Source organism: Phalacrocorax aristotelis, chromosome 5 (genome assembly GCF_949628215.1).
Source record: "Phalacrocorax aristotelis chromosome 5, bGulAri2.1, whole genome shotgun sequence".
Classification (NCBI taxonomy): domain Eukaryota; kingdom Metazoa; phylum Chordata; class Aves; order Suliformes; family Phalacrocoracidae; genus Phalacrocorax; species Phalacrocorax aristotelis.
The window spans coordinates 4,354,645-4,377,857 of record NC_134280.1 but is presented as its reverse complement, the minus strand read 5'-3'; the positions used below and the strand labels follow the sequence as shown (position 1 = coordinate 4,377,857).

General features: G+C 42.4%; 1 long non-coding RNA gene across 1 annotated transcript in view; it reads left to right on the top strand.

Moving 5' to 3' along the window:
* The window catches only part of LOC142057206 (uncharacterized), a 39,109-nt gene that overhangs the window by 4,366 nt on the left and 11,530 nt on the right, over window positions 1-23,213 (top strand). The window contains exon 2 of the long non-coding RNA XR_012660575.1: window positions 19,979-20,128. This is a non-coding gene — a long non-coding RNA (uncharacterized LOC142057206). The remainder of the gene's footprint in view (window positions 1-19,978; window positions 20,129-23,213) is intronic.

Sequence of the window (23,213 nt, the reverse complement as noted above, 5' to 3'; positions counted from 1 at the left end):
GATGGACTGCAGCTCACAATGCCCTTTTTGTGACACAGCAAGCAAAGTTGAGGGAACTCGAGCTCGATACCATCGAGGTGGGGGTCACTGTCAGCCTGGGGAGCCGTCCCGCAGCGGGGCAGCACCTGAGCACGCCCTGGCTCTGCGGCGGCAGCGGGGATGAGCCCCCGTTACGGCTCATGTCAGCTCTGCCCCGTAAGCACCTGGAGGATTTGGTGCTAAATGAAACCGGGGGGGAAAAAACAAGGCCAGCTGTAGACATAAGAAGTTGATAAGAGCATCAGTACTTGCTTCTAGCTAATCTCTCTTGATGACTCCAGTAAGCAGGCAAGGCTAGTCGTTCCTGTTAATTATTCAAAGCCCCGCACCAGTTTCATAGCTGAGTGGTGTGAGAGGATGTGCCGTGTCCCCGTTTCTCAGCCTCACTGGGGGAAAGGCATGAGATGGGGTTTCCCCTGCCATCACTGAGTGACGCCCTGTTTTTCCCATGGGAAGGGTGAGCCTGGGAGGGGCTGCGGCTGACCCCGGCCCTGGGCCACCCTGGCACTGAGACACCTCACCTGTTTCTGAAGGGTCTGATGAGCTGGATGGAGGGAAGGCTTTAGTAGGGTCATACTGAATCTTAAAACAACGAGCGTGCTGGCTTGTTCTGGGGGGGAGCCAGGACCGCAGGACTGCATTCTTGCATGTAGATTAATAATCCAAAAGATAAGCGGTTACGTTATTCGTTAGTGCTTCATCACAGGAGGACAGAGAGGGAAAGCATGCACCCTGAGATCCACACCGTGTCCACCGTATCCTCAGGCTGCCCAGGCACCACAGTTTCAAGATTGTGTATATTTTCCCTATTTAACGTTGAGATTAAGGCACAGAGTGGAAAAGGGGTGGCACCAGAGCCACCTGGGGCTTAGATATGTATTTTTCTGTTGTTTGCTGTCCCCAAAAGGCTGCTAAAGCATTTTAGTATGTCTCACAGCATGATGTAAATACAATCAGAAAAAATAGAAGAATATCTACAGAAAAAATATCTACTCAATAGGTTCTCTTAGATGTGTTATAGAAACAAGCCTTGATAGAGCACTGATATTTGGAACAGCTATCTGTCTATGCCCAGACTATGTGTCTGTCATTATATCACCTTTTAGTTTCATTATAGCAAATAACATATATTTCATTACAGTTTTTGGAATTGCTATTGGATTTCTTTGTGAGATTGGCTTTTTCTTTGGTGTCCAGGACTGCTCACACCCACACAGACGGGTCCTTTAGCTTGAAGGTGGGAATCTAAAACACTTGACTTGTTAAAGATGGCTACTCTATCTGCTGGCATTATGGGGCAAGACGTACCTCGCCTACTCCTGATGTGATTATCATCTTTCTGAAGAAGAAAAATAGCTTTGTGTAAAATAACTTCTAAACTACGCAGAATCCGATGCGTTTCGTTGCTGCTGACCTCACTATGGTTATTTCTAGGAGTTAAGGAGTGCAGGTGTCTAAATATCTATGGACGTTGGCGCGTATGTCCCTCTCGAAAGGTGGGGAAACTTTTTCACGTTTAAATGAGAGTTACATTCACTCTCAAAGTTAAGCATATTCTTAAGCACTATATGAGCTGCAGGCCAAAGAACACAGTTTATTATGATACCACAGGTTAATGCAAATTATGTAGGGCCTTTACAGTAATAGTTTGATTCAGTAAAGAAAAAAGAAAAATCCTTTTATTGCCCCTAAACCCTTTATTTATTAATGATCTAGAACGATGTGACGTTATTATTATGAAATGAGCAAATTTTGCCTGGATGCAATCCAGCACGCTCGGAACTGTTTTTTACTCCATAATAGTCCCTTTTTCTGACCTGAGCAATAAGTCCCAGTCCCATCCCTAAGCTGGTAAGTGTTGGAGGGTAGCCAAGGGGGATGGGGAAGGGGAGGGTGGAGAGGGGCTACACTTAATCCCTAGTAGATTTGGCCTTTCTGTGAATAAGGTGGATTTCTGGTGCTGGTCTCCATGCCATTCATAGCAGCGCTGCCAGTAGTAAATTTGTGCTTGCACTGAAGGAACCCCCCGTGCCCCCTGCTTCCCTGCCAAAACTAAACTAAAATAAATCATATTTTAGGAAGCTAATTACCCAGCCAAATAACAGAAAGGTATTAAAAAAACTGTGTATGTCTAGCATTGAATGAATTTACATTGGCAGTAAGGAACACATATACTAAAAATAAATATCGTAACATGGCAAAAAAAGTAAGCAATGGAATTTAAACAAAAATGTAATGCCAAGCATTAGGAATGGTATTCAGACTTATTATAGAACTAACACTGTGCACCTACTGCACACAAACTTTCATGGTTTAAATCTGTTCTGAATGAAATTTGCTGGTTTATCATCTTATTTTATTTCTTGGAAAACTAAAATGTCGGGATATATTCCCCCCTGGTTGTATTACAAAAGGTGTACACAAGTCCCTTCACTGCTCCCTCTGTTTTAAGGGGAGGACAGCTCAAAGCTGGGGGGTGATGTCAGCTGAAAAAGCAGGTACAACCTAAACAGAAGCAATCCATTAAGAGAAGAGAGAAGGGGTAGGGAAGGGAAAAAAAAAAAACAACCCCAAAACAAAAAAAAAAAAAAAACAAACCCAAAACAACTTTTGGAGAAGATTTTAAAAGTTTCCTGATGGATCAGCATCCTTGAGAATAAACATTCCCATATGCAAGTTGACATTTTAAAATGTAAGTCTTATGAAAGATAAGAAGGAAATGGTGAGAAAGGCAACCTTAAATATTTTGAAGCATGACTTCCTGTATTATGTGGCAGTTGGCAAAACTTTCAGGGGAATGATGCACGCCTCAAAATCCATGCGGTGCACGAATTTGCCTAAAAGTTTCCTCCTGTTGCTTACTAGTTTCGTGTTCGAAATCTTCCACACCTTTGGAGCAGAGTCGCAGTATCCCTTCAATGTTGCTTTTAATCACACAGACAGATGTTTTAGATCAATCGCTCAAAACGGATCAGTTTAGCAGTCAGAAAACACTGTCAGAAAAGATTTGTTGTAAGGAAGACGAAACCGTGAAATAAAATTGAACTTTTATCCCCATTTGGATGGGAACTGCGCTTGGCTGGGAATCCCAAGGGGATGAACACAGTGGCCTATCATGTGTTGAAAAAACAAACAGATGACAGTACTCTGCAGCGATCAAGCAAACGCTGCTTCCGAGAAGGAGTGTGATCGCTGTTGTTCAGATAATTATTGAAGAAAGGAAGGTGGCCTCGTGACTGGGGCGAGGGAGGATGGGACGAGCTGCTGCCGATGGCCCTGAGTCCCTGCCGGCTCCGGAGAGCCCACGGTTTTCTTTCGGTAAAGGTGTGACACACACAAGTCTTAGCAGAGCAGCTGGACTTTATTTTCCAGCGTTGTTCAGAATCAGGAATGATTAACACGCTAGCGGTGGTGGGTGTCAGTATTTCCTGGCTGCAAGAGCTCTTCTAATGGTACATCTTCTTTTATTTCTGAAAACCCAATGCAAATAAGGTGGTGTCATGGTAATAGTCATAGGCCCCACGCATCCAGCTGGTGAAACAGAGGTGGCTCTTTAAGGTGCCCTGCGGGACAACCTGAACCTCCCAGCCCAACCCAGTCTCTTTCTCCCTCTCCCTAGTTATTTTACAGCAGAAATATTGAAATGTACTTTTTTCCAGAAGGCTTTGTTTTGTTTTGTGTCCCGTGGTGGCCTGTTCATATGCTGAGCTGGAGCTCTGCTTGGCAGCATCATTTGGTCTAACCATATTGCAGTGTGGTACCTGTTTTGAAACGGCAAATGTTCCGACCAAGGACCGTGTCTCTGCGCCACTTCCACTCCTTTGTCCTGCTCATCTGTGCTCGGGCACGCCACGTGCTTTTCGCTTGCCTTGTACTTTGTTTTGGGAGGTTTTGCAGAGCGGTGCCTTTGCCTGCTCGCCTCCCTCCGTATCCTCCGTGCTGGATGAGTTTGCATTGTGTGGTGTTTTCCTCTTCATTTATTGCAAACAAATCTGGTCTCTGCCATTTGTTTACTCTTATACTCTGTCTTTATGCCTTGGTATGCATTTTTAATTAGATGCGCTTCAGTTCCTTCACTGCTTGTTAACACTTTCGTATGGGAAGTACGGTCTCCACCAGCCCAGTGAGCGTTCCCTGTGCGTAGGAAACTCAGATTTGTTTCTCCTACCCATGATTATAATTTGATACAGAGACTTGTTCCTTAGCTGGCCTGTCTGCTGGGTCCCCACACTCTCATTGTGGACTTGTAAGGTTGTTCCCTTACACAGCCAGGATAAGCCAAGTGCAGTTATTCTGCTTGAAAATATTCTGCATACAGAGGAATAGTGTTTTGGCTATTTGTCTGGGCTGTTTCCGGACTTCAGCAGCTTCAGTTTGGATGGCTGACATCAAGAAGTTCTGGACAAAGCCCGCAGTGTGCGCAGATCAACTGCCTGCATTGTGGAAAGCCCTTCTGCACATGCAGAACGGGTCCCAGAGATCAGGAATGCGCCAGGTTAGCCGTGAATGCGTTGGCCATCAGTCCTGTGAATGGAGGGTAGATGTGTCTGGAGAGGAATACTGGAGTCCTAAACACACGACAGCTTTCAAAAAAGACATCTTTCCTCTGTGCCAGTATTGTTAAAGCATGAAATTACTCTTTTTTTTTTTTTCTCTCTCTCTCTTTTTTTTTTTTTTTTTTTAATAGTGTGAGCCCATTTGCGCTTCCACTGTTTTCTTCTGCTTCTACATCTGAATCATGCCACAGGCAAAGGACTTCACCCTTTCTGGCTCCCTTCCATACCATCAGCTTTCTGGAGATGATCTGGGAACTGGGATGGGAAAACTTGACCCCACTCCACCTTTTCCTTCCAGTTTGCCCACCGTACTGCAGCACTTGCTCACCTTTCACTTGCTCTCCTCTGTTGCCAGAACGTGTATGTTCTTCAGGATTTCATACCCTGCAAGGGACTGCAAAGCTAAAAAGGGACTAAAATGGCTCTTTCCATCTCAGACAGTCTTCTCTGACCCCGCTCTCTGGCTGGGGGCGAGGTTGCCAAAGGTCACTATCCACTTCAGCGCGCACAGAGATCGATATCTGCTGAAGCCAGGGCTTAGATTTGCTCCCTCTCCCTTGCCAGTGCTATATTTCACAGTGAGGAGCCAAGAAACCTTTCTCCTCCCTTCCAAGAAGAAGGGGGAGGAAGGGGAAAAAAAAAAAAAAAAAAAAAAAGTAAAAATAAAAATCTTGTCTCCACACTTACTCCCACCAGGAGGGCATTGTGCTTGGCCTCTGCTCTGCTTTTTGTTATAAATTTGCATGGTGTTATGTTTGCTTTGGCCGGTGCAGTGGCGGGGCAGCAGCTGGCACGCCGGTACCGTGGCCGGCTCCTTCGCAGGAGGATGGGTCGGGGCAGGGTCCTCCCGGCAGCACGTGGACTGGAGATGCTCTCGCCCTGATCCCCGGGTGGCTTGGGGGAGGGTGAAGAGCTCTCCTCGAGGATTTGTGGTGTTGGGATGTCAAGGGCTGCGTTTTGCACTCAAATGGCGTGATTTTGGGGCGGGAGCGTGCTGGTGGCAGGAGCAGAGCGCTCAGCGCTGAGCCTGTGAAAAAGCATCCCTCCATGGAGCAACCTCATGTTGGCAGGGGGATGAAGTGCGCGGACTAATAGGTCTTTTCCACTTTAATTTCTACTCTAAAATGATCCTTTGTTACTGTTCTCAGACTCGGCGCCAACCGCCACTTACGCCACACACCAGATCTTTCTTTCTTTTCTGCCCTTAGCTTCGCGGAGAAGCCTTTAAAGCAAACAAACGTAAAACTGTGAGAAACTGAGGGAAGATATGGACTGGCCCACTCGTTAGCGCTGGAATGTGGAAACTATGAAGACATCTTTTTTTATTACCAATGCTGGAAAGCACAGTCACTGAGTGGGCTGGAATACAATTTATACTACATGCAGTAGTTAAAAAAAACTGCAAAAATGGGTGTAACCCTGGGCTGTGGTACAACTTTCAGCCCCCACTTGAGATTCGTCCATCCCAGGGGGAAATTGTGGTTTGGAATAAGAGCATGCATTTAATTTCACTCGGAGAACTTATTGGAGTTGGCACTTCAAGAAAGAATCTGAAGTATATTTTTTGTCATGATTAGTGGCCCCCTCACCACTACGTTTGATTATGTTGGAAGCGGAAAAGTTAAATTCTTATAAAATGATGATTTACAATCCCTGATGATCCAGGTAGGGTGCGTGGATTGCGCCAGCTTGGTCATGGGACTCCAATCTCATCTTAGTCCATTGCTGTGAGAAAATAAAACTAAAATGTAGAAAAGCTGAAAACACATCCTCTGATTGCTCAGGGAATTTTCTTAGTCATACGTTATCTTTCCTAGTAATTTCAGTTATTTTGTCTCCACTAAAACCCAAAGCAAAACACTGCCCTGACACTTTCCCCTTGATTTTGGATCTGCAGCGGCCAAATTTATTTTTATCCCGTGTTGTCTTTTCCCCTATGGTTATGCAAATCCTCAGGATAGGGGGCAAGGGGAATAGCTAATTTTAAAGCAAGTAAATTCCAGTGGAAGGTTTCTTCAGTTGCCCTGAGCAGGAGCATCCTGGGTGCCGTTGTAGAGATGTGGCTACCTCCAAATAGCACACGGGCAGATGCCAAGTAGGGAGGTTGAATATTTTCCTCGTAGACACATAACTTTGCCCGCAGGATTGGTGTCTCTTGCCTTAACGCTCTGCTAAGCTTCTCTGGAAGTACAAAGCTGTGTCTTAGGAAACACACGTTAGGGAAATGTATCTCCATACAACCAGCTGCCGAATAAAACCTGTGCGTGGAAAGGGTTTGGCGGTGGGTGAAGGGTGGGGCTCATGAGAAATATCTTGGGGAAAATATGGGGCATCAGCACTTCATCGCTACTCCCAGCAGTCTTTTGCTGGTTTGGTTAGCGCTTGCTGTATTTTGATACACGTTTTTTCTTTTTAATTCTCCCTTTTTTTCTTGGCCAGGAAATTGTCTTGAAACTGTAAATTCTATTTTCTTTCAAATTTAAGTCATTTCTTTTCCCTCTCTCCACTTCCTCTCTCATAGGTTCCTTAAAATTATACTTAGCTCTAGTGTACGGTAGTAGATACTCAGTGGATTTCCAGGCTAAAGATCCAGCAGGAGTAACGCTGGGATCTGCTTTGTGAGCAAGCCGAGTGTGCCGGTGCACGTGTGTGGGTGTAAGACCTGTAGCTACAGACGGCTTTGTATGTTTTACAAAAAAAAACCATTGAAGATAATCAGAATATATGGCACGCATAACAGCTTCCTACTGGCACTGTGCTTTTATTCAGTGTGCTGGTGCTGGGTTAGTCGATGCAATTTGTGGTCAATGTCTGGAATCACATTCAGCTCCTGTTTGCTTTCCCTTTGAGTACCATTGCAATGCTCGTTACTGCAGCGAATTAACCGTAGCCAGTAATCTTCTGTGGGGCCGAAAGTTTCTGTAACTATGTATGATGTGTCAAGGGGCCGTAAGTGCATCTTCAAATGCTGCTTAAACTAGGATGAGTTTAAACATCCATTTAGGCTTTTCTCTGTTTTGGGAATGGAGAGATGAGTATGTGAGTATTTATGAAAATAAAGTAATTTAGGTGCAAGGTCCTAGGTTTGGAAAACCCGGCCCATAAAATACATGCAGTAAGGGTGGTTGTGGTTGCATGAGATAACAATATTCACAAGTCATTTGGATTAGTCTCTCAAGCTACTACGGGGCAGATTGTCTTCACATTCATGTAGCCTGATTAAGTTGTGTATGAATTTATGTCCCAGTCTTGCAACCTAATAAACCTACACAGTTTAAAATGCCTGACAAGTGTTATAAGGTTTGGAGCATAAATTCTGTCTCCTCCTTTCACGAAGCACCATGCTCATGCTTGACCCTCCTTGGAAAGAGCCAAGCTCATCCCATGTCAGCCTGCAAATAAACTACACACCTTAATGCCAAAATAAGTAGAATAAATTATTTGCTTCAAATACGTGTTTGAACGCTCTCAACCTAGATGCTCTCTTTCAAATGTTCAGTTCATTTGTGAATTCTCTGGAAGTAAAGTTTTTGTTTAAACTTTTGGAATCCTTGTGATCTGGCTAGAAATTAGAGCACATCAAGCCTCGTACGTAATCAGAAAATGCCGTGTGAAAACGAGGACTGCTGGGAGCAGCATCTTTGTTAAATTCCAGCTAGACCAAACTCGTTCCTTGCTGCTCGAGCTGTTCTCATGACTATGTGTGCAGTCTGAATTGATTTCCGAGCCCGGCTAAGGGAAAGAGTTAAGCCTGTTCTCCCCTTCTAGTTGGCAGAAAGTTTGCAGTTTAAAATTACATACTGACTCTGGTGTAGAGACACAAGAAATTATAGAGCAGACACTGTCCAGGACAACATATAATTTAAAATGTACTAAAGAATGTATACCACATGGCAAAGTAAGTGAAGTGCTTCTTCAAATATAAGTGTTTTGCATAGAAAGGCTGTAATTATCCACTCCTAGGGAAATGTTTGCATTCATTTTAAATCAATATTTACTATTCATCTCTTGTGTTCAACAAAACAAGGTTTTAACATTTTTTTGTTTTAATGAGGTACTAAGACACAATAATACTACAGTGTAATCGTCTTGACACAAAATATTGCTAAATTGTGTTGCTATTTTGGGAGGAAACAGTTTTTAAAAGGAGGGGTGTCCCTATTTGTGAAACGTTACTGCAGTAACACACAATTCAAACTCAGCCAAGCAGGGAGACTCACAAGTTTCAGAGAGATGTTAAGCCGTCTCTCTGTTAAGGCCCTTAACTAGGATCATTCGGGTGAGTCCTCTGTCTCCCCCCTGAAAGTATCAACTTCTTTATAATGATTCCTTTTCAGCTGGCATCTCAACAACAACAACAACAAGGATGCAATTTCTTTTTCTGGCTTTAAGGTTGGTTTCCCGCCCCCCACCGCCCCCCACCACCCCCCCAGCATCCTTCAGCCAAGCGGCAGGAGCGGAGAGCGGTTGGTAATTGGGCTGCAGCCGTCTCCACGTGCTGGTTCAAACCTGTTGATGCAAATGGAGTTGCCTGAACCTTACCCTCCTGGGAAAATCTGGGAGGAGGGGAGGGTGTTGCAGGATGATGTTGGAGCTCTGCCTTTTTATATTTTTTCAAGGAATTAATCTACCTTTAAAAAATGTGATAGGTTACGTGGGGAGGACACAGCAAAGGAAACAGGCCTAAAACCACATAGGGAAGATCAGGCCTTCCTGCAGCAAGATCCTGGTGAAATAAGAGCATCTGAGAAAGATCAGAGTCATTTGGAGGAACAGCATGTTTAATCCCAGTCTGTGCCACTGCAACACTGTTGTTAGGAGGATGCCCTTACACCAAGCATCCTTCTGTTTGAATTTACCTGGTATGCCTTAAGAATTATTTCTCTTCAACTTCAAAAATAAATAACCCAACAAGCAAGCATTTTTGGCAGTGATGTGACTCCATGTGAATCAAATCAGATAACTGGAAACACTTTAGTTGGAAAATCCTTTAAAATCCTTTTTTTTTTTTTTAATCTCTATTTTTTTATTCTTACACGCTGCCCACCACCTTCCGGGCTCTGGCCCACCCTTCCCAACACTAAATGCTTCCACTTCTGTTGCTAAAATTCATGGTACAAACGTAGGCTTTTGAGTGAATTTCAATCTCATACTCGAGCAGATAGTCCTGTGTTTTCCTCCTATGAGTCTGAAGTCATTCTTGTTCTCTGAGAAAATCATGACATAAATAGGGTGAATAGCCCTGAGAGAAGAGCATTCTCTTTCTCTAGCAAATGTTGCTGTACTGGTGTTTTAATTCTCCAGATATCACTCTCAGTGTACTGGGTAACAAAAGGCTGTATTAGTGTCTAATCGTTCAGCAGTGATCCAGGAAAAAAAGCAGAAGGTTAAGAGCAAGTTCCTAAAGTCTGTAAAATCAATGGGACACTAGAAAGGGAACTGAAGTGTACCAGAAGGGACCTCTTGAGGGTCATTAAAAAAAGCAGAAACTGATTATGAACAGAGCTTTTACCCAAAGAACTGGAGGGGGCCAGCAAAACCATTCTGCTGCACTCCAGTTAAATGTCTAATAGTGGAGACGTTTTCTACACAGCCCATAAAGGATAATAAGGACGGCTTTGATAGCTTTCAAGAAAGTTGTTCTTGTCAGTGTTCACGAAAACATGATCTGAGCATGCACTTAGAGCATGCAGCCTATGGTCATTGCACGTAGGCGGTGAAAGGGAAGACGGTAACCGAATACTGGGCATTTCACCCCTGTAATATGCCTCATCTGTTATGCATGAGAAAAATTGCATCGACCTAGCGATACAACACAAACAGTAGGGGTAATGAAGGTTGGTATTACACCTACCAGTCTGGTATCTCACCTTGCTGAGATGCGGGCTGTGCAGAGAGGTGGCAATGTTGGGTGATGTTCCGTATGTTAGACTAGATTCAGGTATCTCTCACTTCAGAATAAATGGGAAATATGGTTTTGACCTAAAGCTTATTGAAATCTATCACTGTCAGCAGAGTTTGGATTAGAACCTAATAGTTTTCTGCTCAGTTTCTGCATTGGGAAGGAACCAGCTGAAAGCCTGAAACATGGCAGTGGGAATTGGGATGTTTGTTCTCTTCCTACCTCTAACCCTGATCCTCTGTGCAATTTTGGGTGAGTCACAGCTTTGCTGTGATTCATTTCCCAAAGAGTAAAATTAGTGCAATCAAACTTGCATATCTTACTGGAGTACTCTAAGAAGGGTTTGTAAAAAAAGTTTGAGATGCCAGTGGGCATGTGTGTTCTTAAAAGTTGAGGGTGTCACCTTAAAAAGTAGGGAGCTGGTTCTGCTTTCTTTTGGACTGTAGAGCAGTTCTGTTGGGGAAAAAATACTGGAAACCTTTCTAGTAAAACTTAACTCTGAGTTCTTTGTAATTCAGAGGAAACAAACTTTTTCTCTAGAAACAGACGTTCACAGGGATGAACTGAATGTGAGTCAGTCTAACAGTGGTAAAGCCAAATTGAGAAACGTTTGTGTCATTGCTCTGTGATTCCAGCTATCTTCAATTAATAGAAAATATGCAGGAAATTCAGGTGGAAGGAATGCATGGAAATTGAAGTCAAAGAAAAATATTCATTGTGGCCTTGGCAAAGTGAGCTTTCTAAGCTGAAGTAGCTTTTAAACCATTAGCATCTGCTGTGTGCAATTACTGAGTGACACGCAGCCCCAGATGGAGGGCTCCAACAGCCAGTGGCCATCTGGGTTTTGGTCTTTATCAAGGGTATGCTCTGTTCTGAGTTTCACCTGGCCTGTGAGATAGCCCTCCCTCTGTCCCGCGTTGCACAGTCAACCTTGAGTCATTGGTGAGGGAAAACAGTGAGACAATTCCTCTGAGTCTGTCAGGTCGAAAGCTTTCTGGAGTCATTGGTAAGATTATTACTGAAGATGCTGACCTCTGAATTGATGCATTGCCCCCAGTTTTCCAAAGTGAGGTAAGTTACTCAGATAAAATCTACTTTTGAGCCATAAGTGGCTTGCTATGCACCAGTCTTTTGGGACATATGGCTTGGGAGCCTCAGCATCTGAAATTACACTTAGAAAATCAGTTCTTAAAAGGAGGATGTTGTCAACAGGCCTTCCTATTTTTTTAAAAAAATGCAATTAAGTTTTCCTTAGGAGTGATAAGAGGTATCAGACCCAACCACAGGGACTAATTCTCTGAAGTAATCTAGTTTTTAAAGTGAAACTATAGTTTAGTTTGTGAAATTCAAAGAATAAAAAGCAAAACCAAGTGAGAAACAGTTTCTGACTACTCTGCATCTAAAAATGGGCCAACCTCATTTAGTCTATTTAAAAATTTTGTATCCATACTGCTTTTGTGCCAAGTTCAGCATGATGGAAATGAAAATGGTTGAGGTATAAACCCTTGGAAAACAGGGTTTATAATGGAAACAGTAATTGACTCTTAACTACCGCATCAAAAATACAATACTGTAATACAAAGCCTAGCTCTTGGGATCTCAGCTTTGCTTCTAACCTCAGGTTGGCAGACAAACACCTCACCACAAAGCTAACTAATGTTTATAGGTTTGGGTTTTTTGTTGTTGTTGTTGAAGGTTTCTTTTTCTTGCAAAAGCAGCCTGGCAAGTGAAGAAAATTTATAGGAGCAAAGTTGGCCAACAGTTCAAAAGTTTTCCTTGTAAGTGTTTGATATTTTTCTGAATCACTGATTCTTTCTTAACTCATAAGACTAAGAGGAGATGCTATACTTCTGGATGAACGCTCTATTTTGGCTGAAGACTTTATTTGTGAAGCTTGAATCATAACCAAGCCTTCATCCCAGCTTTACAAATAGTTTGACTGTTCCTCCAAAGGTCAGAAATTCAGTTATCCTGAATGGAGAAGATAAAAAAGACCGATATCTTTATAGCTGTTTGCTTTCCTTCCTCTGCATGCCTGGAACGGAGAAAAGAGGCAAAGTGGTTCTGGGAATGGAGCAAAGCAAATCTTCCATTGATCTTATTAAAGGTGCTCACCAAAGCCTTTGCCTCGTCTGAGACAGGGTGCTACTTTTGCTGCCAGTTACGGTTGTCATGACATCTTCCCATTTTGGGTTATGCTGGAAGTATCAGTCCTATTTGAAATTCTTATCGGGGTTGTAAGATGGGGAAGGTCGGGAAGTTCATTGGGGAAGAGCTACCACTCAGCCATGGTTGTTAAACCCATGCATGGCCATGTGAAATAAAACTGAATATTTTGAGAGCTGCATGCAGCTAAAAATAAAAAAAAAAAAAAAAGGAAAAAAAAAGAAATAAAAATCCTACTGAGGTGATTGGGTTTGCAGTAGTTCAAAAATTCTTGCTCCTCTGTGTACCAGTACTTTATCAAGTTCATATTTTCGCAGGTAATGAAGAAAGCAGAGGACACAGCAGGAGCATTTTCTGTCCATAAATGCTTTTAGTTCAGCTATAACTTTAAAAAAGAATTGTAATTGGTTTGCTTTTCTTCAGGTATTGAAGATGACATATAGCCATAAGCTTAGATCTTGATGAAGCTGCACCTTCATGTCTGCCAGCATCGCTTGCTGCACTCAGCCCACGCAAAGGGGCTGCAGGGAGACTGTGCTGGAAGGAACGGCTGTGCCCAGGGACCCCTGCCCCTGCACTGGGTACACAGCTGAGGTCTGCCAGCTGGGGCAAATGGTGCCGGCGGGGTTATAGGTTAAGATCAGTGTCCACTGTAGGCCTTCAGCTCTGCCATCAAAGCCATGGGGACAAGGGCTGGGTACTGGATATTTGACCTGTTCATATGCAGATTCTTCCAGGTTTCCTGTTTAGGACCCGAGGGAATGGCAGGGAGATGTGCCGGGGTGGTTTAGGTTGGATATTAGGAGAAGGTCCTTCCCCCAGAGGGTGGTGGAGCCCTGGCACAGGCTCCCCAGGGAGGCATCACAGCACCAGCCCAGCGATATTCAAGGAGCACTTGGACAAGGCCCTCAGAGACATGGTGTGAATTTGGGGCTGTCCTGTGCAGGGACGGCAGCTGGACTCGATGGTCCTTGCGGGTTCCTTCCAACTCAGGACACTCCATGATTCTAAGAGATCTAACTCCTGCCACCATCCGTACCCTTACGAAAGGAAGGGATATGCCAGAGCAATAAAAAGACATTGTAATTTTTTATTCTTTCTTCTTATATCTTTTGAGCATGTGGAAAACTCTTGCAAGAGATGATACGGGGGGGGCAATAGCTGTAATGGTGGTTGCAACCATGCCAGCTGGGTGCACAGGCTCAGCAACTCAAAGCTCTGCTGATAATCGCTATTAGCACATATATGAGTATTCAAAACCAAGAAAATAGGTCATGTATATTGCAAGAGGATAATTTACCTATTCCTAGGCAAGTTTCCCAGTAATGGTCCCATGGGCACTGTTTTTTTTTTTCTTACCTTCAACCATTAAGCACCCTTCATTGTAAACTATCCTGTTGATGTTAGTGTAAAGAGGATTTGGGACCTAACAAAGAACATTATTGTTAAAGCTCGTTTTCCTGGAATGGACAAAATTTACCTTTACTGGCATCCATGTCTTTACTCAAATACAACCCCGTTTGAAAACGATTGGGAAATTGCCAGTGCAAATACCAAATGAAAACTCCAAGAATTGGCCCTTTACGGTGAGTGATTTATGATTTGTTCTTTAAACTATATAAGCGATGTATTTCTATTTGGATTTTGAAAATAAAAAAAAAACCAAAAAAACACCAACAGGAAAAAGCAACAATAACTTAGTAAAAAAATGTATGCAGTCGTGGAATGCTGGTACAGTCTTTGGCAAAGGATCAAGTAATGATAAGGCTCAACTCTACAGGGATATTAACATTTTTAAAGCAATCAATGTAAAATAAATCTGAGAATGTATGTTTAAATTATGAAAAAATAGAGCATGAATATGCATTTTCTAGCTAACTGCTCCCTGTTGTTTTGGGCACTTGTCCTGCTTTAGTACGATTTTTTTTTTGAGGAGGAAAAGCCTTACTGGAGCACAAGCTACATTTCAAGTCCCATTTTAGGTGGTTTGCAATCATGGATTTCCCTATTTTTCTTATCATTTCTCTTTGATTTGCTTTTTTAAGGGTATTATCCAACTCAGCTTGGCACGGTTCAAGCGCACAACTGCAACCTTTTCCATGACCCAAAAGTCAGTGCCACTCTGTGGGTTGGCAGTTTGCAAATAAAACATATCCTTAATGAAGTGTGGAAGCTCCTGTTCTTTTCCTCCCTCAGGAGACGTGCCTTAATCTCTGGCTCAGAGCCTTGTCAAATGCTGCAGTAAAGAACTGGCAAGCTCAGTGCTGCTAATGGATTGAAATCTCCACCAGGTTGTTCATTTCTTCAGGGTTTTTATTTTTTTTTTACTGTCTTTTTTTTTTCTTTCCTAAATATTGCGGCACCTAAAGCATCACTCCAGTCCTCCGTCTTCTGTAATGATTGGTTAGGGACTTCAGTGACAACTCTACGGTACACGTAAGAGAAATTTAAATCATGCCACTAAAATGTAGCAAGGATTTGGTTGCTTATGTAGGTCAATTATTAAGGGAAAAAAATAAGATTAAAACCAGGGGCTGTTCTGCACATTTGAAGTTATTCCTGAAGATGTAAAATTGTGGTATTTATGCTTATAACTTGTGACAGGTTCTCTAAGTCACAGGCATTTTGTCTCTTCTGTAGTAGAAGTTGAAAATGTTCAGATTTATATTTACTTATTTATTTATTTTGCCAGAAGGTAACCATAAGCTACGAATCACATTTGAATTGCTCAAAAATACTAAAATGCGATATTTGAAAATATGACAGTTTCTTGGGTTTTTTTTGGGGGGGATATGTTTGACTCATATTGAGATAAGGGGAGCTCTCACTAGTTCCAGCATAAATTGAGAAAACTGCATTTTTTTTTTTTTTCAAAATTTGGAGGTGTTTTTTTTTGCTGTTTTAATTACAGAGGTTACACTATTTATTCTCAGTTTACCTTTTCTAACAGCGGTGTTTTTTATGTAGCTGAAGAAAACCACTTAGCAGACTTTGCCTGTCTGCAAAGTCATTTTGAGAGAGGTCCAGAGTGGCCTCAGCCAGGGTGCAAAAAGATGCCCACATTTGCAGAGTGGCTTCCAATAACCTGTACTGCAACCTGTTGCTGTCCAGAGCTTGCAAACTTTTACGGGGGGGGGAACAAACAAAAAAAATAAAAGAAAGACAATGGAAGAAAGGAAAAAAGCAATTATTCAATCCCTCGTGCTAGGGGCAGGAATTTGTAGTGTTCCTTTAGTCCCTGTTAACCTGGTTCTGTCAATGTCAATAACTCCGTGACATCCTGGGAGGAGGAAAAACCGTGGGCTGATGGGTAGAAAAAAACAGTTGGTGCTAAAACGTTATCAAATAATGTATGTGAGTTAGCGCCGTGTGTTCTGTGTCGTTGTGGTGGAGAGCTGCTGGTACGATTATGCTCATTTGAAACACAGGGACTCCTTGAGAGAAAGTAGGTTACCCTCAGTTCTGCTGGTGGATAGAGGGGAATGAAAAGGGATGGGTTAGTACTGCTGCCTTTTTAGATCCGTGCTTTAGCATGTTACTGGGGGGAACTTGGTGTGGTTTATCTCCTGAGCAGGTGGGAAGTCAGGTTCTTCCAGCAATGCTTTTGGTAGATCAAAATAATTGTGCGCTGCATCTAAACCGGTGATCTCCATAGTGTTCCTGTGCATCTGTGGGAACTGCTGAAACACTGGAATAACTATTCTCCTTGAAATATTTCCATCAGCAAGGAATTGATATGACCTGCGGCGACCTCGTCTATCGTTATTTCTGCCCTTTAAAGGATTTCGTTAAGGAAAGCGTGTGAACGGAGTCCATCCGTGCACCATTGCATGTAGATGGTCTAGAACTTCTGCGGCATCTCAGCCGCTGCCTGTGCTGCAGGTTACTTAAAACCAGTTTTGAGCTGCCTGCTGACAGAAGTGGTTGGCAATCTGTAAAGGCGACCGTTAGATTTAGGGTGGGAAATAGGATATAATATAGGAATTGACCCAGCTGTGATTTGTCATGTCAGTTCAGTGATTTTTCTGGAGGAGCAAAAAGAAAAAAGTAGTGTTTGCCTATCTTTTATTAGAAGACTGAATTTTAGATTAAGCTATTGTGTTTCTGGAATAATTCGAAAGAGGAGTGAAAGGACACCAGAGTCCTAGGGAGGGAAAGGAAATTTGTGGAGGAGCTCAGAAGCTGTGGAAGAGCCAAAGTGGTGACCTGGACTGGGAAGGCGTGGGAAAAGGCGTGAGTGGAGAGATTAAAACCTAATTTGTTCAAGTTTTGCAAGGATGGACTAAAGAAATTCAATCTAACATGAAGTGAGAGAAACGGACTTAAGGAGCTGCTGGAATTGGTGTTGTTTTGCTGCTGGATTTTGGACGAACGGCTTTGGACATCAAAGTGCAATCTGTGGACCATGTACCGGTGAAGGGTATCATCACGTAGTTTTTCTCCCCTCCCTGCACAGACCTTGATTAGCAGTAAAGGCCCAAAGTGACTAAGACGCATATTAATGTAAGGCCTCCAGTTGTAAATCAATATTTGAAATAAATGGTTTTAACTGTTCATTATGGAAACTTGATTCTGAGAATAATTATAAGTCTAAAAGTGAAAGTGAGATTTAAGTCCTGTGTTGATCTGCAGAGATTTGGCAAGCAGCATACATACTTAATCAGTCACACTGTAGCTTCCGTGCTTAAGATGGAGCTTGCAGCTTGTTTGTTCTGAGAAATACAGTATATTCATTCACCATGTTTATTCAAATTAGGGCATCTGAGGAGTAATGACAACCTTATTCTGCAAAATTGTCTGCAGCGGTTTAAAGAATGTACCTGCCAATACGAAAATCAGTAAATCTGATGAAGGCATGTTGAAAAAGAGTTCAGCAGCCCAGTTTTACCCTATAAAAAAACCAACAGAGTTTGCAGCACACGCTTCCATGACTACCTTTTCCACAACAACCAGCATTTGTAACTTCGCATTTCTTTCTCTCGATACACTTCTGTTATGTTTATTTTGCTAAATGTGAACTTTCATTGACTGCACTGGAGATTTGGGCTGTATCAGAGCTACGCTAGGAAGCACTGTGCTAATGGCTGCTAAATTATCCTAGACGTTACTTTTTTTCTTGAGGAAAAGCAAAGTTTTATTATTATCACTGCTTTTCCAGAGGAACACATTTGCTTGATGACTTAGAGCTACATACACTTACCTTTCTTACTGAATTTCTTTACCTTTGATAAAGGTACTTTATCTTTTATAAAGTATGTTCACTGATTAGGTGGCACATACACTGGCTGTAGGAATAGTTATTGTTTTTCTCTGTTCCTATATAGGTCCCATTACCAGTTTCTCCTGCACCACCTCCTCCTCCAAATTAAAAAAAAAATAGGAATAACAATAACAATCTTGCTCTTTCTCTCCCTTCCAAGTAGGTAGGAGAAAATTGCTTGATTAGATTATAGGGTCTGTATATGTGGGTAAAGATGTTATTGTGGGAAATCTATATTAGAGCCAAAACGATTAATGGTAATTAATGTTCCCACGTTTAATAACAAAAGAATTAATAGTGAGCAGCCACTTACCATAAAGTGTTTCCTTGACATTTCGTACTAAAAATAAAAATTCTGAGCATGCCACATAGATTTTGGGAAAGAAGAAAAAGAAAGATTAGGTAAAGAAAACATCTCACTGTAATTTAAACTATTATTTTTCTGACAGCTTTTTATCTCTTGTCTGGAAGAAATAAGCATATTAAATTTTTTATTAAATAGTTAGGCTTTGTGAGAGTCTTTTTCCCCAGCACAACAATAAATATTTATTTCTGCCAGAAACAAAGAAGTTTCTCTATGAGGCTTTTACCGATGCTTAGCCAAAGGTACGAGTCTGTTAACCTAATAAATACAGCTCTTACGCACTTGCTTTCCCTTCTTCAGTACAAATTTTGACGTATAAGTAACATTCCTATAAAGACCAGGTCATCCACTAGTATTGATCATCTGCCATCCTGTCCTCTGAGGCACCGGCACCTTTGATTATTGTTTATGAAGGATGAAGTGCACTATATCAATTAAAGTATAGCTCTGAAATACAGAGTTAAACCACAGCCGACAGTAAATTTCCAAATAAATAACAAAGGCTTACAGCAAGATCTTCAGACATACGGGCTGGACACTGGATGTGGCCAGAGAAGGAGTTTAACGTGACCTAGCGAGCTCTTGCAAAATCCTCCTTCTGTTGCTTCTGCTATGCCTATCCCCTGTTGTGTTCAATTGGCATTGCTTTAAATATCACCTCCTACCCGTCAGCGCAGCGGGGGCAGCGTGTCTGGATGAAATGGTAGGAGGCTGGTGTTAGGCACTCAGATCAGAAAGGGGATTGCATCCATTTGGGAAAAAGCTCTTGGCCAAAGTGTCCAGTACAGAGTGAAATTCCATCCTTTTGAAGAAAAAAAAAAAAAAGTGCATAAAAGAAAAATACTGTCAGCTGTCCATGTGCTATTAACACAGAATAATTTATACTGAATTCTGCTCTTACTGTTTTGGTAGATCTCGATGTGCTCTGCCTATGATCTGGATGTGGCTAGGGTTTCCATGTCTGTGCTTCTGGCAAATGTGGTCAGTATTTAACCCAGACCGTATTTTTGTGCTTGCCATCTGCTTAATTCTGAATGTCAGATCCACAACTGGCCTGCTAGTTATTTCTATTCAGCTATTTTGAACTTGTCGCGGTGCAGCAGATAGGAAAGGAAGTATTGGTCATGCTGAAATGTCAGCTGAGCTGAATCTCCTCCCAAAAGCTAAAACCAAATCTTTCTTTGTGAAAATAAGAAAAAGGGATGATTCTCTTACATTTTTGTTGCGTTGTCTTCTCCAAACTTGTGCTTTCTTGGCTTTGTTGCAATTACAAAAAAATGGAAATATAATAGTAAAGGCTGAGCTTGTAAAAGTTTCCAATCTGGCTGGAATACCAAGTGAATGGGCGCACCACACCAAACCTTTACTAAGTAATTTTCAGCAAGATTCTATGTTTTCAGGTGTGGAAGACTTCAACATGTGACGTAGCCTGGAAATATTTAGCTATAGCGGGCTATTTGATCTCAGTCCTGACCATACCACCCTTCCAGCCTTTCTTACACAGCCAGGCTACTCAGATGCTTGTTTGAATGTGTCTGGAGTGTCTAATAAGAAAATAATTGGAAACGTTTTTAATGACTTGCTGCAACTTAGAAATCTGGATGTAACAAAGGAATACTGGGAAAATTGCTTACAGTTATTTCTTGTAAGAGAAATTTCTTAACACTCATAGTTATTTGTGTACTTCACAGGTCTGATTCAGCCTTACAGTTCTGATGTCTCAAACAAATGTCAGCACCTTTGCCAACAAACGCCCTGACAAGTGGATTAGACAAGCAACTGAGCTGGAGAAGACACCTGCTTCCAGTCTTCGGACGTACCTCAAGGACCTATGTCTGGAGGTAGAACTGCTGCAGAATGTGAGGGGGGTCTCAGAAAGGATATTTCTTTGGTGCCCATAACTTGGGTTCTATCGGAGGGCAAACGGGACAGCCAAGCCTTGAACTCATGGGGGTTTTCCCATCTCTTGGTGCAGCAGTTCTTTGCAACGTGCCTACAATCCAGTAGATTTTGGAAGTGTTGTGTGGCTCCGCAATTTCCTCTGGGTCAAAAAAATGGCTATTTTATGTATGTTGTTAGGTTTTGAGGGAAAAGTGTGGGAAGGAGGGCTTGCTTTGGCATAACCTGTCTCTGAGCCCCAGTGCGTTTGCAAAGCGTGGCCCGCGATGCAGGAGGCTGAGGTTGAGAAGCGCTCGGTAGGGTTAGAAAGAGTTTTTCATTAGTCTTGTTGGATCGCATGCCTCAGCGGCTCCTCTGAAAAGGGTGCTGCATGTGCTCCATCTCGCTGAAAGGTAGCTCTGCCTGCCAGACCAACGATGGGAGAGTGTAGGTGGCACCCTTTGGGGAGGTTTTTTGTTTCCTCACCCTCATGTAGCACTTCTGCTCAGAAGCAGTCAAGTCAAGTGAAATATGCAGTGTAGATGAATAAACCTGTATTACAGAGAGCCTGCATGCTACCCAAAACCAGTTACCTGAACCCTGTCTGCCAGAGATGAAAATGTTAAGGTATGGATGATTGTAAACCATTTAATTGTTTATGAATTCACAGTCCTCTCGGATGTCCCCATGTGCCTGGTTTTGCTTATGGATCTCTGAACTAGCTGAAGGAAATGTAAAATCAAATGTAGACAGACAGCTCCCTCTTGAATACATCTCCACAGAGGCTCCGGAACACTTGTTACGCTAGCAAGGGTGTGGAATAAATTACGCTCAAGAAATTTGCTCTAGATCCACCTATTTTGGAATATAGGCTTTGTGTGCAACGTTAAAGCCCCTCCTCAGGGAGCTGCCGTCACCGTGGTGCAGACAGGTGGATCTGGAGATGTACGGTCTTGCAGAGTGGCAGAGGACCAGCAGATCAATATTTAATGCTAGGGCTGCTGCAGCCCCTCACATGCATAATTTATTCCTGCTTTTGGGTACAGATGGACCTGAACCAAGCTGCGCAACCAGAATACAGGGGTATTAGAAGTGGGTTTAAGCCTTTCAGATTGTCCTCTCCTTCAAAATGGGGACAATTCAAAAGCCAATATTCAACCGTTTCCCTCCTCCTTCCTTTGCACAACACAGAAAGAAACACTTCGGGGAGGTCTTTGAAATTTGTGTCAAATTACGCTGACTTTGCCTCATTGAGGGCACATAACACTGTATTTCAGAACAGAATTAGGGCCTTAGAAAGAATTAAGCATTTCTGAGTTTTAATTAAGTGCACTAACAACATATGAGCAAAGTCAGTCTCATAAAAGAGAACTTTATTGTACAAATTGACACAAAATAAAAGCCCTTTGGGATTAAATTTAAAAAAAAATCTGAAAAACACATTATGGTGAGTAACCTAGCCATCCTGGCTCGTTTCAGTGACTGAATATCTCTGCCTGAGATTTTTTTTTTTCCCCTGACAAACGATTAAATACCAGCGATACGATAGCAAGCAATGCTAGCATAACAAGGTACGAGCAAGAGGGATTTGCTTTTGACTAGTTAAGAAATAAGCTTACTAATTCACAAATTTATTATAAGATTAGCCTTTAATACCTGATAATCACCTTCGTCAAGGAAAATTTCTTCTCTTCAAAAGGCAAATGAAATTTATAGATGGGTCTTGAGCCAGGCTTGTGGGCGGCAGACAACATTCACGAGAGGTCCAGCTTTTCTCTTTAAGCGAGGGAAGAGATAGCTTTTAACAGACTGGGTACAGCGTGCAGCACAGCATAACACAGTGGAACAGGAGCAAGACAGGCATAGCAAAATCTCAGATGCTTTAAGATTATTAATCTCTTTGCAGAAAACAAGTTTGATCTCTGTCAGACTGTCCATTAATTTTCATGGAGATGCTTTTAAGATCTTGTGTTTGTATTTCAGTGGGGCTATTACAGCTAACCACACAAGTAAAAATATATTCTTATAACATATCTGGACAAGTATTCCCGTTTCAAAGGTGATGTTGTCATATAGATATAAGAACACCAGTATTTGCTAGAGTCTTGTTATTATCTGCTTTGCAGTAGGCCATCTGGACTTCAACTAAGAAAGGGCTTCCAATGTGTTAGGCTCATGCAAACATCTGGTGAAAAAAAGGCCTTTCCGCCCAAGGACTTTTAGCTTGAACTAATAAAAAAGGCAAAGTGTGGGAGAGGAAAGAAGAAGGACAGAGGGGAGAGAAAAAAAAAAAAAAGAAAAGAGAAAACTTTCTACAGTCCCACAACCTTTTACTAACAGATGGAAGTCTGTCTTCTGACTCCCAGCCTAGTCCCATTGCCAACATAGGATATTGCGTAATTGCTCAGCACAAGTATATACCCAAGTCACTCATGCAACGTTATTGTTAACAGGTATGAGAGTAGCATGAGCCCTGCAGTGTGCCAGAAATTGCTGTAAAGACAAATACCCATAGAAGCATTAGCTGCATTGCTGTTATTAACTTTCAGGTTCAAAAAGCTACAGGTGCTTGACAAGGTTTTATGCACAGGTGTAGAATTTGGTACAAAATTCTCCCCTCTGCGTACCAGGCAGCCACATCAGTTTGCTTGTTCTTATATTCCTCTGTAGAAATTGTGTGAAACAAGGATTTGAGAGTCAGTGCTTGTGGAAATGAGGACAGAAATATAAACATTGTACTGTGAGATGCGGTGTTACTGACGCTTCGTTTCCTATGGATTTGGGTCCTTTACTTAGTTGCTACCCCCTCCAGGTGCTAGTGTCTTCACCTTCTTGCACTGCCACCAGTCACCCCCCCATACACCCTTCAAGACCATGACTCAGTTTCCCCTGAGTTGCTGCTTGCACGAGAGACTGGGGGCTCTGCAGACTCACGCATGCGGCTCTTGGCCAAAGTCAAGCCAGCAGAAGTGGTACTGTAGAGCTCACGCTGCAGCTTTTCCTGCAGCAGCAGCACTCCTTTCAATCCCCTACCTGTCTCCAGCTGCC